Below are 15,829 nucleotides of genomic sequence, written 5' to 3'. Positions count from 1 at the left end.
TATAGCTTTTCCCTTGACTTTACGAGAAGAGGAATGCCCTACGAGGAGAGGCTTGCATAGCCTATAGCCCAGGGTGTAGGCAACACTGTTCATAGAGTGCCATAGCCACGGGAAGTATGTACTGCAACACACCCCCCCCCCCCCCCCCCCCGTAATTGCGCAACAAAACAAAGACTGACAGGCTTGGGTTGTAGCCTATGGCCTAAACTAGAAGCGTATGCATATTAGCCCATAATTCATAAACTCAATGCTTCAGAGTTTTGAAAGCGTTCGAAAATGAAGTGGATAGTCCATTTAGTAACTTCAATCACTACTTGTATCTGTATAGTCCGTTTGTTTGTGTTGTTGGTCACGTGGCTGCTAGCACCGTCATGAAAAGAGATACAGTATGAGGGAAGCCCTGCAACATTACGTTTTTTCTCAACAGTGAGAACGCTCAGGCGCAGGCAATGTTGAAAAGTAATCTTTAGACTTGTACTTTTCTTAAATGTAGTTTTGTAATTGACTAATGCAAGCAGACAAGAAAGTTGTGTTTTGCTGTGAACTAATGAGTAACCTAGGTAACCACACGAAAGGTATATGTGGCTCTGAAGTCAGCGGCCCTAACCACTAATCCACACCACACATTTTGGATTTTCAATTGACCATTAAAGTAATCTTAATCTGAAATGTGAATTTATTGATAATGATATAGCTGTACATTTATCCAGAGTGACTTATAGGAGCACATCAGGGTTAAGTGCCTTGCTCAAGGGCACATTGACAGATTTTCACCTGGTTGATTCAAACAGCGACCTTTTGGTTACTGGCCCAACGTACATATATATGATGTATATAGAGTTCATTTTCCTATTCCTAATTTATAAAAAACGTTTGACATGTTTCTGTGGACATTATGGAAACTATTTGGAATTTTCGTCTGCGTTGTCGTGACGGCTCTTTCGTGTGGATTTCTGAACATAACGCGACAAGCAAACGGAGGTATTTTAGATATAAAAATAATCTTTATGGAACAAAAGGAACATTTGTTGTGTAACTGGGAGTCTCGTGAGTGAAAACATCCGAAGATCATCAAAGGTAAACGATTAATTTGATAGCTTTTCTGATTTTCGTGACCAAGCTTCCTGATGCTAAGTGTACTTAATGTTTTGTCGTGTGATCGATAAACTTACACAAACGCTTGGATTGCTTTCGCTGTAAAGCATAATTTCAAAATCTGACACGACAGGTGGATTAACAAAAGGCTAAACTGTGTTTTCCTATATTGCACTTGTGATTTCATTAATATAAATATTTATTCAGCGGTTGTTGATGACACTTATCCCGATAGTGGGATTGCAGCCATAACAAGTAAAATTATTTATTTACTAGCTAACTAAATGATAACACAGGATAACATACACACTTAATACATTAGGAAAAGGTCCTGAGCGGACTGACACACCATATGGCGGCTTGTTACACAACGACATGGAGAGATAGAGAGAGAAAAATACACTTATCGTTGATACATTTTAGAAACTATTCTCTCAGTAATCATATACTTTGCCGCCCGTTTGGAGTAAGAAATCATGAATGTATTTACGTTGAAATGCCTTAATTAGCTGTGGGTCTCTGTGAGAACCAGCCCTCCTTAGGAAGGGTGATGGACCTTTCAGCGGCATGCTTGTAAGGCTCTGATTGTCTGAAAGGGGTCCAGACCTGTCTCATCTACTGATGCTCCTTTGAAGATAGCCTAGCCAGCCATATCGATGGTTCCCATTGGGTGATGAGAGTAGCGTTTTACAGTGATTTTAGAAGAGTAGTAGAAAAGGATGTTTTGAAAGATAGTAGAATGGTCCCAATTAAATTCACTTTTCTACATACTTTTTTATGACAGCTAATCAGCTGTACCAGTGACTGTCTGAGAGGGGAGTTTTCTTCTCCATGTCGTGTTGGTATTCAGAGCTCAAACCACTTTACACAAGCAGCTGCAGCCTGGCGATGTTCTGGTCTAAATGTTCATTTCTTTACCCATCCTTTTATGCACTCTGGTCGAAAGGGACGGTTTGGTCAGGCTGACACGCACTCTGACCTCACTTGGGGCGTGGCTACTTACTCTGCAAAGTTTATAGGAGACAAATTCTCTCTCATGGCTCCTAAAATCAGATTCCTATCTTAACAAAAATACTTTCATAAATGTTCACATTTTATATACAACGGTAAGGATTGAGACTTTCGTAAATTCATTCAATATACTTTAAGTTAAAGTATTTCCTTTATAACACTTTAAAATAGCATCCCATATGACATTTTTATTATTTAGATCACCTCTGACCATTCCCCACGTTCTAATTTTAGAAATATTGTTCCAGTATTCGCTTTTAAACGCGTTAAAGTTTCAGCGGGGAAAGTCTCTGGAGACAAAGCACATTCCTTTGTGGATTTTGGAGAGGGAGACCCTAGCTCTCCTCTCCTTTAATTTACAACAGGTTGTGAACTGTCAATCCCCCAGCAGCTCCCTCCTCCCCTCTGTAGGTGAGAGAGGGTCTGGTTACTGCCATCCATTGCCAAGCCGATCTGACCCATTCGGATTCTCACTGGACAGTCATGACAAGACAGAGGGGAAATGATGCTGGTAATTAATTGGCAGATATTGTGTTACATTTGGCTTTTTAAGCCAATAGTGGCTAACCAGGGGTGGGATAATGTAAATGTGGCTTTGATTGGATTGTAGCCGCGAGCTTTATGTTCATGACAGTTTGTGATGGAACAACTGGCAGTGTCAACGTTGATATAGATTAGTGTATGTCAATTAAGAGTAAAAGTAAAGTAAAAGGTCCATGTCTAGTTTTCAATTCCATTTGATTTCAGATAAAGAATAGTATAGGTTCTGAAACCATAAGCATCTATTCTTAATATAAGAATATGTTAGTGGTAAAATACAGTACCATGGCTTTTATTCAGGCCAATAGACCCATTCAATCTCATATAAAGTAGCAACAAAAGTTACTAGATGAAGATATTTTCTCAATCCAGTTTACAACAACACACAGAAAAGATGGAAAGCTTAAAACACGATGATGATCAACAATAATCACTTAATTCCATTTACCTCAATGAGATTGTATAGCATTGTCATTGAAAAAAATAGTCACATACATGAAAGCACAAAGAAGAACATAACCATACCTGCATTTAGCAATAGAATGCTCGAAATCCATACTTCCACGTTCAGCATTGCGTTGGTTTATGAGTTTCCCAACAGTAGTTGTACGCACGCCTAGATGTCAACTACCACTGTGTGTACAATCTCATTGTGACCATAGGTCATCAGGGTATCCGGCAGTCCCTGTCCTCGTCTTTAGCCATGCACAACTAAACACAGTGCAGGCAGGAGTCTTGGAAAGCCAGATCCTCAGGATTAACACTAATGCAATTAGTGCCATTTTACAGAGTGAGCACTGGAGACTGCTAGGAAGTCAATTATAGAACAGTGTTGGGAGACCCAGCCACTACTCTTACCTGCTGAGCCTTACAGGCAGATCACAGGCTTGTGTAAGCAGCAGGGCGACTAGAATATTCCTCTTTTGTAAAAGAAGAGTGTGAATGGGTGAAAACTGTAAATAAACCCAAGCTACAACCATACACATGCTTGGTACCTGTCACATGGTTATTAAACTGAGAGCTGATCATTGACTCTTGGGCGTGCCCAAAATAATAGGCTGGGCCAATATCCATATCCATACTTATGGTTTTCACATTTTAATTGAGCATGCCCTAATTTGTTATGGGAGTGCATAGAATCATCAAGCATCCCAGCAATTTGAACCTTGGACAATTTTTGACAGTTCTCAATAATCATTCATAATGTCTCTATGGGACATTACCTGTGGTTCCTGGTTGGTAGCTGCAAATGAATCCTGCAGCGTGCTGTGGGTCGTAGTGGTCTGGAAGCAGAGGCTCTGAACCATACAGGCTGTGCCAGGACAGCTCTATACACCAGCCACCATAGAGAGGGGCTGCTACTGCACTCAGTCACATCCACCTCACACTGACGGCCCTTGAACCCTGAACAGGACACAGACAGAGTGTAACGCATATAGAGGGGATAGACAACACACACATGTACACATGCAGGCCAGCAGAGAGGGATACACACACACACACACACACACACACACACACACACACACACACACACACACACACACACACACACACACCTCTGTATTTATAAAGATAACAAATACATTTCAAACAGTGTGAGAACTCTTGCTCTCATTCCTTCTCTCTCTCTCTCTCCTTCAATACCCCCCCTCACTTTCTCTCTCCTACCCCCTCTTGCTCATCCTCTTCTTCCCTCTTCTCTCTCCATCCCAGATAGCACATTTGGTTCATTGGAAGTTGTGGGAACCTGTGTTTTTGGTTTCAGATTGGTTCCGGGAGCGAAGATTCCTGACCGGTAAAACAGGCTGTAATTTCAGGCTGTTTTTTCAAACAGCTCCTACACTAAAAGGGCATTATCGTCATTTTCACAATATTATTCCAACCTCATAGTGTGGAAATATAATAATAATATAATAATAATCTATGGATTTCACATAACCGGGAATACAGATGTGCATCTGTTGGTCACTGATATCTTAAAAAAAGGTAGGGAGTGGATCAGAAAACCAGTCAGTATCTGGTGTGACCACCATTTGCATCATGAAGCGCAACAAATCTCCTTCGCATTCAGGCTGTTAATCGTGGCGTGTGGAATGTTGCCTCACTCCTCTTCAATGCCTGTGCAAATTTGCTGGATATCGGCGGGAACTGGAACCCGCTGTCGTACACATCAATCCATCTCATCCCAAACATGGTCAATGGACATGTCTAGTGAGTATGCAGGCCATCAAGTTCCGGGAATTGTGTATAGATCTTTGCGACATGGGGCTGTGCATTATAAAAGCTGAAACATGAGGTGATGTCGGTGAATGAATGACATGACAATGGGCCTCAGGCTCTCATTACGGTATCTCTGTGCATTCAAATTGCCATAGATAAAATGCAATTGTGTTCATTGTCCGTACCTTATGCCTGCCCATACCATAACCCCAATGCCACAATGGAGCACTTCGTTCACAACCTTGACATAACTTGTTAGGGCTAGGGTGCCTTTTTCAGAATTTCTGCCTGACGAACATGCCCAAAATTAAATGCCTGTTTCTCAGGCCTAGGATATGCTTATAATTGGTTGCATTGGATAGAAAACACCTTTAAGTTTCTACAACTTTTAAAACATTTTGGGGTGGCATGGTAGCCTAGTGGTTAGAGTGTTGGACTAGTAACTTAAAGGTTGCAAGTTCAAATCCCTGAGCTGATCTGTACTAATGATCTGTACTAATCTGTCGTTCTGCCCCTGAACAGGCAGTTAACCCACTGTTCCTAGGCCGTCATTGAAAATAAGATTTTGTTCTTAACTGACTTGCCTAGTTAAATAAAGGTAAAATAAAATAAAAACAATGTCTGAGACTATAACAGAATTCATATGGCAGGCGAGAATGAATTTTTTTGAGCTCCCAGGCTCTTATTCTGTAAACCTATTGTTTCTATGCATGTCCGTCACCCAGATTGCAATTTCTATGGCTTCCACTAGATGTCAACAGTCTTTATTCAAGGTTTTAGGCTTCTTTTTTGAAAAATGAACAAGTATTTGGAGTTTTTGTAAGGTTACCACCTGAGGCAAATCAGTCTTTCGGCGCGTGCTTACGAATTTGCCTTTCCTATTGAATATACTACTTTCCATGTGACATATTATAGTTTATTTACATTTTAGAGTACCTGAGGATTAAATAAAACATCATTTGACTTGTTTGGACGAAGTTTAGCGGTAGATTTTTGGACTCATTTGTCTGCACGTTGAACGAGTGGATTACTGAAATCAATGGCGCCAACTAAACAGACTTTTGGGGATATAAAGAAGGATTTTATGGAACAGAACGACCATTCATGTTGTAGCTGGGACCCTTGGGATCACAAACAGAGGAAGATCTTCAAAGGTAAGGGATTTATTTTATCGCTATTTGTGATTTTGTGAAGCATGTACTGGTTGAAAAATATGTTGATGTGGGGCACCGTCCTCAGTCAATCGCATGGTATGCTTTCGCCGTAAAGCATTTTTGAAATCTGACAATGCAGTTAGATTAACCTGTAGTGACACACGATCCCGTGAACGTTGTCATCATCTGACACTAATTAGCATAACGTAACGGACATAAATCGTCCTAGAAAATATTCCTATTCATGAAAAACACAAGTGAAAGATATTGGAACACAGCTTAGCCTTTTGTTAATCACCCTGTCATCTCAGATTTTCAAAATATGCTTTACAGCCAATGCTAGACAAGCATTTGTCTAAGTTTATCATAGCCTAGCATAGCATTATGCCTTGCTAGCAGCAGTCAACCTTGTCACGGAAATCAGAAAAGCAATCAAATTAAATCGTTTACCTTTGATGAACTTCGCATGTTTTCACTCACAAGACTCCCAGGTAGACAGCCAAAGTTCATTTTTCCCAAAATATTATTTTTGTAGGCAAAATAGCTCCGTTTGTTCTTCACGTTTGGCTGAGAAATCGCCCGGAAATTGCGGTCACCACAACGCCGAAAAATATTCCAAATTAGCTCCATAATATAGACAGAAACATGACAAACATTGTTTAGAATCCATCCTCAAGGTGTTTTTCTAATATCTATTCGATAATATATCCGTCGGGACAATTCGTTTTTCACCGATTGGAATAATGGCTACCTCTGTATTTTACGCGAGAATCTCTCTCGGAGCCACCATGTGACCACTTACGCAATGTGGCCGCCTATGGCTATTCTTCAACAGAAATGCGTAAAACTACGTCACAATGCTGTAGACACCTTGGGGAATACGTAGAAAGCGTAAGCTCGTTGATGGTACATTCACAGCTGAATAGGGAGTCATTGGAACGAAGCGCTTTCAAAACCTGGGGTACTTCCGGATTGGATTTTTCTCAGGCTTTCGCCTGCAACATCAGTTCTGTTATACTCACAGACAATATCTTTACAGTTTTGGAAACGTTAGAATGTTTTCTCTCCAAAGCTGTCAATTATATGCATATTCTAGCATCTTTTCCTGACAAAATATTCCGTTTAAAACGGGAATGTTTTTTTTCAAAAAATGAAAATACTGCCCCCTAACACCAAGATGTTAACAAGAAGTTAAGATTTTAAATGATATGACACTTGTATGTTCATGAATGTTTAATAATGCGAATATGTATTTGAATTGCATGCCCTCCAATTTCACCCGATGTTGGTTAGCCCAAACCGCTTGCCCACACCAGACCATATACATGATCTGTGGTTGAGAGGCTGGTTGGACACACTGCCAAATGCTCTAAAATGATGTTGGAGACGGGAAATAGCTCTGGTGAACATTCCTCCAGTCACCATGCCAACTGTACTCAGCCTTAAAAACTTCAGACATCTGTGGCATTGTGTTGTGACAAAACTTTTAGCTCATGAAACATTTGACCAACACTTTACATGTTGCATTTATGTTTTTGTTAATTGTATATATAAAACACAGGAAATCATGTTTTTGACTGGAGTGGTCCTTTAAATATCATTCTTAGAATGTTTTCTGAATGTTACTAGTGCTACGTTTGTAACAAAGTGGGAATTTACGAGTTTCCCACTAGTAATTACCAGTTGAAGAGCCATTCAAATATACACTGCTCAAAACAATTAAGGGAACACTAAAATAACACATCCTAGATCTGAATGAATGAAATATTCGTATTAAATACTTTTTTTCTTTACATAGTTGAATGTGCTGACAACAAAATCACACAAAAATTATCAATGGAAATCAAATTTATCAACCCATGGAGGTCTGGATTTGGAGTCACACTCAAAATTAAGGTGGAAAACCACAGTACAGGCTGATCCAACTTTGATGTAATGTCCTTAAAACAAGTCAAAATGAAGCTCAGTAGTGTGTGTGGCCTCCACGTGCCTGTATGACCTCCCTACAACGCCTGGGCATGCTTCTGATGAGGTGGCGGATGGTCTCCTGAGGGATCTCCTCCCAGACCTGGACTAAAGCATATGCCAACTCCTGGACAATCTGTGGTGCAACGTGGCGTTGGTGGATGGAGCGAGACATGATGTCCCAGATGTGCTCAATTAGATTCAGGTCTGGGGAACGGGCGGGCCAGTCCATAGCATCAATGCCTTCCTCTTGCAGGAACTGCTGACACACTCCAGCCATATGAGGTCTAGCATTGTCTTGCATTAGGAGGAACCCAGGGCCAACCACACCAACATATGGTCTCACAAGGGGTCTGAGGATCTCATCTCGGTACCTAATGGCAGTCAGGCTACCTCTGGCGAGCACATGGAGGACTGTGCGGCCCCCCCAAAGAAATGCCACCCCACACTATGACTGACCCACCGCCAAACCGGTCATGCTGGAGGATGTTGCAGGCAGCAGAATGTTCTCCACGGCGTCTCCAGACTGTCACGTCTGTCACATGTGCTTAGTGTGAACCTGCTTTCATCTGTGAAGAGCACAGGGCGCCAGTGGCGAATTTGCCAATCTTGGTGTTCTCTGGCAAATGCCAAACGTCCTGCACGGTGTTGGGCTGTAAGCACAACCCCCACCTGTGGACGTCGGGCCCTCATACCACCCTCATGGAGTCTGTTTCTGACCGTTTGAGTAGACACATGCACATTTGTGGCCGGTCATTTGTGGAGGTCATTTTGCAGGGCTCTGGCAGTTCTCCTCCTGCTCCTCCTTGCACAAAGGCGGAGGTAGCGGTCCTGCTGCTGGGTTGTTGCCCTCCTACGGCCTCCTCCACGTCTCCTGATGTACTGGCTTGTCTCCTGGTAGTGCCTCCATGCTCTGGACACTACGCTGACAGACACAGCAAAACTTCTTGCCACATCTCGCATTGATGTGCCATCCTGGATGAGCTGCACTACCTGAGCCACTTGTGTGGGTTGTAGACTCCGTGTCATGCTACCACTAGAGTGAAAGCACCGCCACGCCAGCATTCAAAAGTGACCAAAACATCAGCCAGGAAGCATAGGAACTGAGAAGTGGTCTGTGGTCCCCACCTGCAGAACCACTCCTTTATTGGGGGTGTCTTGCTAAATGCCTATAATTTCCACCTGTTGTCTATTCCATTTGCACAACAGCATGTGAAATTGATTGTCAATCAGTGTTGCTTCCTAAGTGGACAGTTTGCTTTCACAGAAGTGTGATTGACTTGGAGTTGACTTTATTTTTTTGAGCAGTGTATTTAACCCAGTCTTATGTGGAAAACATACATAAAGATGATATCTCTATCATTCTCTATGTCCCATTGATTCAGAGGGGTTTGGTTAAATTCGGAAGACACATTTCAGTTGAATGCATTAGGTTGTATTAGGTTGTACTGACATTAGGTTGTACTGGCTTGGTACCACCCTTTCCCATGATGTTGTTTGTGAGCACATGGACAGAACCATTGCGGCCATCTCCATTTTGAAGTAGTCAATTTTTCCCCTACTACTTCTATGAGTTGGGAAACATACTGAAAGGGTGCATACAGCCAGGTAGACTGTGTTGTTTGAACAGGTATAAAGCCAAGGTTAGCTATTTACTGCCACCTACAGTTATGGAATGTTTGCTCACGAGTATAATCCATTGGCTGATTCCTCCTGATGACCCGGATGAAATCATGTAATCCTTCCTTCACCCATAGGAAGGCCTACCCAGTTGACAACTTTAAAATGGTGGAAGACCTCAATGGCAATGCCAATGCTAAAATAGGTTTTATTAATCTAGAGTCATCTATCTAACTCTATGGTGGTAAATTCCCACTCCCCACTTGGTCACGAACGCAGCATGAAGTTTTCTTGTGGTTTATATAGTTTATATAGAAAGTTTTCTTAATGTTCTGCGACCGCAATGTATGTTTTAAGTAACATTCTTAGAACATGTTCTAAGGGTTACATTTATTTTTATTTCTTATGGATAGCTTCCTCAATATATTGAGAACATAATGGATATGTTTTTAAATAACACTAAGAACATTCTATGAAAGTTGCTAATGTTTTTGTGGTTTTCATGGAAAGTTTTCTTTATGTTCTGAGAACAGAATTTAGAGCTTATTGACATTCCCAGAATATTACCAAGAACTGACATAAAAGAGAACCATTTATTCTCTGAATCCATCAATCAATCAATCAATCAATCAATCAATCAATCAATCAAAATGTATTTATAAAGCCCTTCTTACATCAGCTGATGTCACAATGTGCTGTACAGAAACCCAGCCTAAAACCCCAAACAGCAAGCAATGCGGGTGTAGAAGTGCGGTGGCTAGGAAAAACTGAACCTAGGAAGAAACCTAGAGAGGAACCAGGCTATGAGGGGTGGCCAGTCCTCTTCTGGCTGTGCCGGGTGGAGATTATAACAGAACATGGCCAAGATGTTCAAATGTTCATAGATGACCAGCAGGGTCAAATAATAATAATCACAGTGGTTGTAGAGGGTGCAACAGGTCAGCACCTCAGGAGTAAATGTCAGTTGGCTTTTCATAGCTTTTCACAGCACCTGCTGTCTCTAGAGAGTTTAAAACAGCAGGTCTGGGACAGGTAGCACATCCGGTGAACTGAGAACATCAGTTAAGTCACACCATTTTTGAGTACGTTCCCAGAATGTAGTAAAAACATGACATTAAATCGAACCAGATGGGAACTTGTGTGGAATGTTGTATGGAAGTACTGAAATTCCCACAGAAGGATGTTGTTTCTGAAAGTTCTCTGAACTTTGACAACATTCCCAATGTCAAATCATTTAGTGTTCCTAGAATAATACTTAAAATAAAAAATAAATTGAACCATTCGTGAATCTTTAGGAAACCAAGAAAATAAAGTTTTTTTGTCAAGTTCCTTAATGTGCTGAGAATGTTCCAAAACCAAGCAATTATCCTGCACTATTTCCAGGAAGTTGTGGGAAGCTTGAATGCAAAATAACCATAGGACAACCACGCTCTCACCAAGTTCTTAGAATGAGATCCCTGTCTTTCCCTCACTCCACCTTACTCTCATACCTTCTTAGGGGACGTCTAGAGAGGGGCTGCAGGTGCCATTTCAAGAACAAATGACATGCCTACTGTGCTTTCTGTTCTGTAACTGTGTGACAGTACTGTACTGTACTGTACCTGGCCAGCAGTCACATGTATAGTTCCCCTCGTCCTCCACACAGGTGGCGCTGTTGACACAGGGCTGGGGATTGCATGGAGGGAGAGGAGTTTCACAATGTCGCCCAATGAAGGTGGTCTGAGAGCAGTCGCAGCTGTACCTGAACGATAAAGATTTTTAGTTACAGATCTTTCAGTTTCAGTGCTAATTACTTTTCCAATAAAAAGTGAAGCTATACAAGCAAGCATTATGCAGGCGTTTCTTGTTCTACTCCACAAAATTCAAATCTCTCACACACACACAAACGTCTTACTCATTAACCCCTTCAGGACACAGAGCCCCATTTTGGCATGGCTGGTCTTGGCACTCGTCAATTTCGATTTCACAGTGGTCTCCCTGGAAACTGGACATGCAGGTACACGAGAAAATGTTGACGTAGTCATGACAACTCCCACCCTTGACACTCGTCAATCTGGACGTCACAGGTGGCATCTGGAACATCAAACATCCAATATGGCCGACAGAGTCAGTCACAGGGCTCTGGTCGTATAATACACACTGGCCAAACCATCTGGACAGGTCAGTTTATGGAAACATGAAGGGGAATATCAACATGCACCTGTGGAGATAATACTCAATGTCAAATGCTTTCATGTTGAATGGCTTACGGATCTTTATATACTGATATTAGAGGCTCTTTTTCCTTTACTCGTGATCTTTCATGAGCAAATCTCTATTTCTATAACTGGATGTTATCGAGCATGGAAAGCCTATAGATATCCTGATTTCATGTTTTTGTATTTCTATTTTTGAATGTATGGGCTATAGCATAGAAGAGGCTATAGAACAGAGGGTTAGATTTGAGGACTAGTGTACATAACTCAAATTGCCACTAGATGGCATCTGTTTTACTCATTGGGTCAGTGGTGAGCAATCTTCATCCTGTGACCGGGAACACACATGATACAACTTATCAAAGTTATAATTAAAAACTAGTTTATTAAGAGATGTGTTACTTCCTGGCTGGAGCAAAAGCCTGCACTCACATAACGGACCTCTGCAGCTAAGATTGGCCACCCCTTGATCTAAACCATTTAAGAGGGTTTGCGACCTAAATTCACATAACACATGCCTGTTTCAAAACATTTTCTCCCATTTGGTAACTACTGAACAAAGCCCTGAAGGAGCTGTCTCTTCTCATCTTACCTGTAAACCCTGGGCTGCAGAGACAGTCGTACCTGCCCACCATGTCTATACAGGTGGCTCCGTTCCTGCAGGGCTGTGACACACTTGTTCACCTCTATCTGGCAGCGCACACCCTGGAACCCAGGCATGCAGAAACACGAGTAGCCATCACCACGGCTATGACAGATGGCCTGGCTGTAGCAGGGGTTGGGGAACACTGGTCCGTTACCGGTACCTCTGACCTCGCCTTCAGGCGAGACGCACCTGGGGACAGGAAATGTAGTTTTGATTGATTGTCTGAATGATGTGTTTCTGTTAGCATAGGGGTGGGACGCTCCAGATCTGAAGGGCCAAGGGTTTTCTGGCTTTTGTTCTGTCCGTGCACAACATTTCTGATTCAACTAATATTGATTGATCCCCAGGGGGGAAATTGAAATGTCACAGCAGACTTTTCTGGTATATATTATTTTATTATTTAACGAAAAGGTCTTTCATACATTCTCTTTCTCTTTTTTACATTCTCGTTCCAATATGTCAGTACTCAGTACCACCAGAAAATTGTATTGATATTGAAAAGGGTAAGTGTTTAGTGAGGGTGAACTAAAAGACATCCATGTTTTGTTCTCTTAGCCGTGTGTTACAATGAGTCATGCTTTGCATTGTCCCACACAACCATTGTGTTCTATAATAGCCTTTGATACAAAATCCTCTCTTTCCACCTTTGAAAAAAAGAATCCTACCATTATTCATTCCAGTACAAGGACATTTGCAAACTTAAGAGCCTCACAAAGCATCACAGCGTGCCTCCATGGCAACCAATTCCACAGTTCCATTTCTGCATTGCCTCTATTGCCATAGCGACCGCAGGCAGACAGAAGTCACTCATTTGAGGCATTTATCACTCCATTCATTCGAAGCACAGCCTCATAGCTGCTGTGGGGCTACTTAATCACACAGCACAGCAGAGCTTAATCGAGATGTACTATCTCGATTAAGTAAGCTAAATCAAGCTACTTTTTAAGCTCTGACTCTGCTGCAGATCCTTTTACATTTAGGAAAACATTAGTACATGCACATACAAATTAATCTTCTTCTCTGCCTAAGCAAGTTCTGTCTGACTCTGGCATAACTGAGAAAAATGGGATAAGTGTTGCTTTTAATCATCATTTTATCTCGGCAGACTTTTTATTTGAGAGAAATGGTGGTTTATTTGACCCTGGTCAGTCAATCGATTGCTTTTCTCTCTACCAACCTCTAGCTCAGGGGTTCCCAAACTTTTTCACTCGGGGGGCCTCCTTCTAGCATTGGGCAACATCCCGCGCGTGCACACGCACCACGTCTATTTCTATGGGCACAAGCTCTGTTCATGACACAAACTGTTCACACGCCTTATGTTGGTGAAGAGAATGTTGCAGGTTTAAAGCTTATTACCTGCAATTCTACACATTTTGTCATGGGGTGAAATAAAATTTTGCAGTTTTGAAGAAAATTGTCTTGCAATTGTATGTATTTTGCCATGTCTAATGTGCATTCATGCGATATTTGAGTGACTAAAAAGTTACAACAATATATATGGGCTAAAAAAACAAAATAAAAAAAATTGGGTTTGGAAGGTGGTTAATATACACCCCCTTCACAAAGGTTGTGACCCTTGAGACCTATTTTTAAACTTTCTTACCTAGCCTCTTGGTGTTAGGGGGCGCTATTTTAATTTTGGGATGAAAAACGTTCCCGTTTTAAACAAGATATTTTTTTACAAAAAGATGCTCGACTATGCATATAATGGACAGCTTTGGAAAGAAAACACTCTGACGTTTCCAAAACTGCAAAGATATTGTCTGTGATTGCCACAGAACTGATGTTACAGGCGAAACCCAGATAAAAATCCAACCAGGAAGTGACGCATTTTTTGAAACCGCCTCATGCCAATGACTCCTTATATGGCTGTGAATGAGCTACGAATGAGCTTACGTTTTCCACGTATTCCCCAAGGTGTCTACAGCATTGTGACGTCTTTTTACGCATTTCCATTGAAGAATAGCCGTAAGGGACCATATTTAGCAAGTGGTCACATGGTGTCACCAGATGTCGAGAGTCAAGAAGGCTCAGGGTTGATGATGTTGTCTCGAAGACCAAAAAAGAGACCTCCGGGTATAAGACGCAGGCTTGCGCCTAAAAAATGGAGGTTAACGGTTAAAAGAAACTCAGTTAGTCAAAGACGGGGTAAAGTGAGGAGGTCTGGACCAAAAACGGTAAAAAGAATACTCAGAAGTATTTTCTAAAAGAACAAGCACCATGGCTCTTTTACACCGCATGTCCTCTGAAGCTATAAAGACAGAGCTCGGTCTTTTCACGGCCCCCTTAACCCAACATTCAGTAGAGAGGTCCAGTTATGTGGAGATAGCCCCACTCTCTGCCATTACAGACAACGGGCCCATAGCGTTTTTCATACCAGGCCACGGTGACAACTATCTGGACCTCAACAACACCTTGGTGCATTTGCGTCTAAAAGTGACCAAAAGAGATGGTACTGATATTGCAAACGATGCCAAAGTGAGTCTCATTAATTACCCAGTGGCCACCATCTTCTCCCAAGTGGATGTGACTTTGGGGGAACGTCTAATCAGTCAAAGCAGTGCCACATACCCATACCGGGCCATCATGGAATGCTTACTCAACTACTCTGAAGACACTCTCAAGACCCAATTCAGCGCAGGGCTGTTTAGCAAGGATACTGCAGGAGCCTCTATGGAATCGACAGACCCATCCACCGGTGCAAAGAAAGGACTGGAGGTACGCGCTCGCTACTGTGCAGAATCTCAAGAGTTTCATCTGCTAGGCCCTATACACTCTGACATTTTCTTTCAAGAACGTTTACTCTTAAATGCGGTTGATTTAAGACTAAAATTAACCAGGGCCAAGGATGAGTTTTGCCTAATGACTTTAGCTTAAAAGTGTTGGGGGCCACGCTTTTTATTAAAAAAGTGTCTGTATCTCCGGCTGTTCGTATGGGTCACTCACAGGCTTTGATGAAAGGAAATGCCCTTTACCCTCTCCAAAGAATTACCATGAAAACCTTTAGCATACCTGTGGGCAGCAGAATCTGCAGTCAAGAAAACCTATTTCTAGGCCCTTTACCGCGATACGTGGTTATAGGTTTGGTTGATCATGCCTCCAAAACGGGCAGCTTAAATAAAAACCCATTTAATTTTCAACACTTCAATGCAGAGTATGTAGCTCTGTGTCAGGACGGACGTCAGGTCCCTGCTAAGGCTTTCCAACCGCAATTTAATAACAACATATCTGTGCGAGAATTTTACAATCTATTCCTGGCTACCGGGAGGCATCTAAAAGATCTCTCTTTACCTATTGACAGAAATTATTTTGCAGAGGGTTACACAATGTATGCTTTCAATTTACCCCCTGATGATGACACCTCAGGAAATCTTTCGGTG

The 15,829-nt window shown here is 41.9% G+C and overlaps 1 pseudogene; it reads right to left on the bottom strand.

Moving 5' to 3' along the window:
* Nucleotides 1-13,184, bottom strand: part of LOC139407988 (protein crumbs homolog 1-like) — a 31,682-nt pseudogene extending 18,498 nt beyond the window's left edge.
* Between the last annotated feature and the right edge of the window lie 2,645 nt (nt 13,185-15,829).

Source organism: Oncorhynchus clarkii, chromosome 4 (assembly GCF_045791955.1).
Source record: "Oncorhynchus clarkii lewisi isolate Uvic-CL-2024 chromosome 4, UVic_Ocla_1.0, whole genome shotgun sequence".
Classification (NCBI taxonomy): domain Eukaryota; kingdom Metazoa; phylum Chordata; class Actinopteri; order Salmoniformes; family Salmonidae; genus Oncorhynchus; species Oncorhynchus clarkii.
The sequence above is the reverse complement of the archived record's forward strand: the minus strand, read 5'-3'. Positions and strand labels throughout refer to the sequence as shown.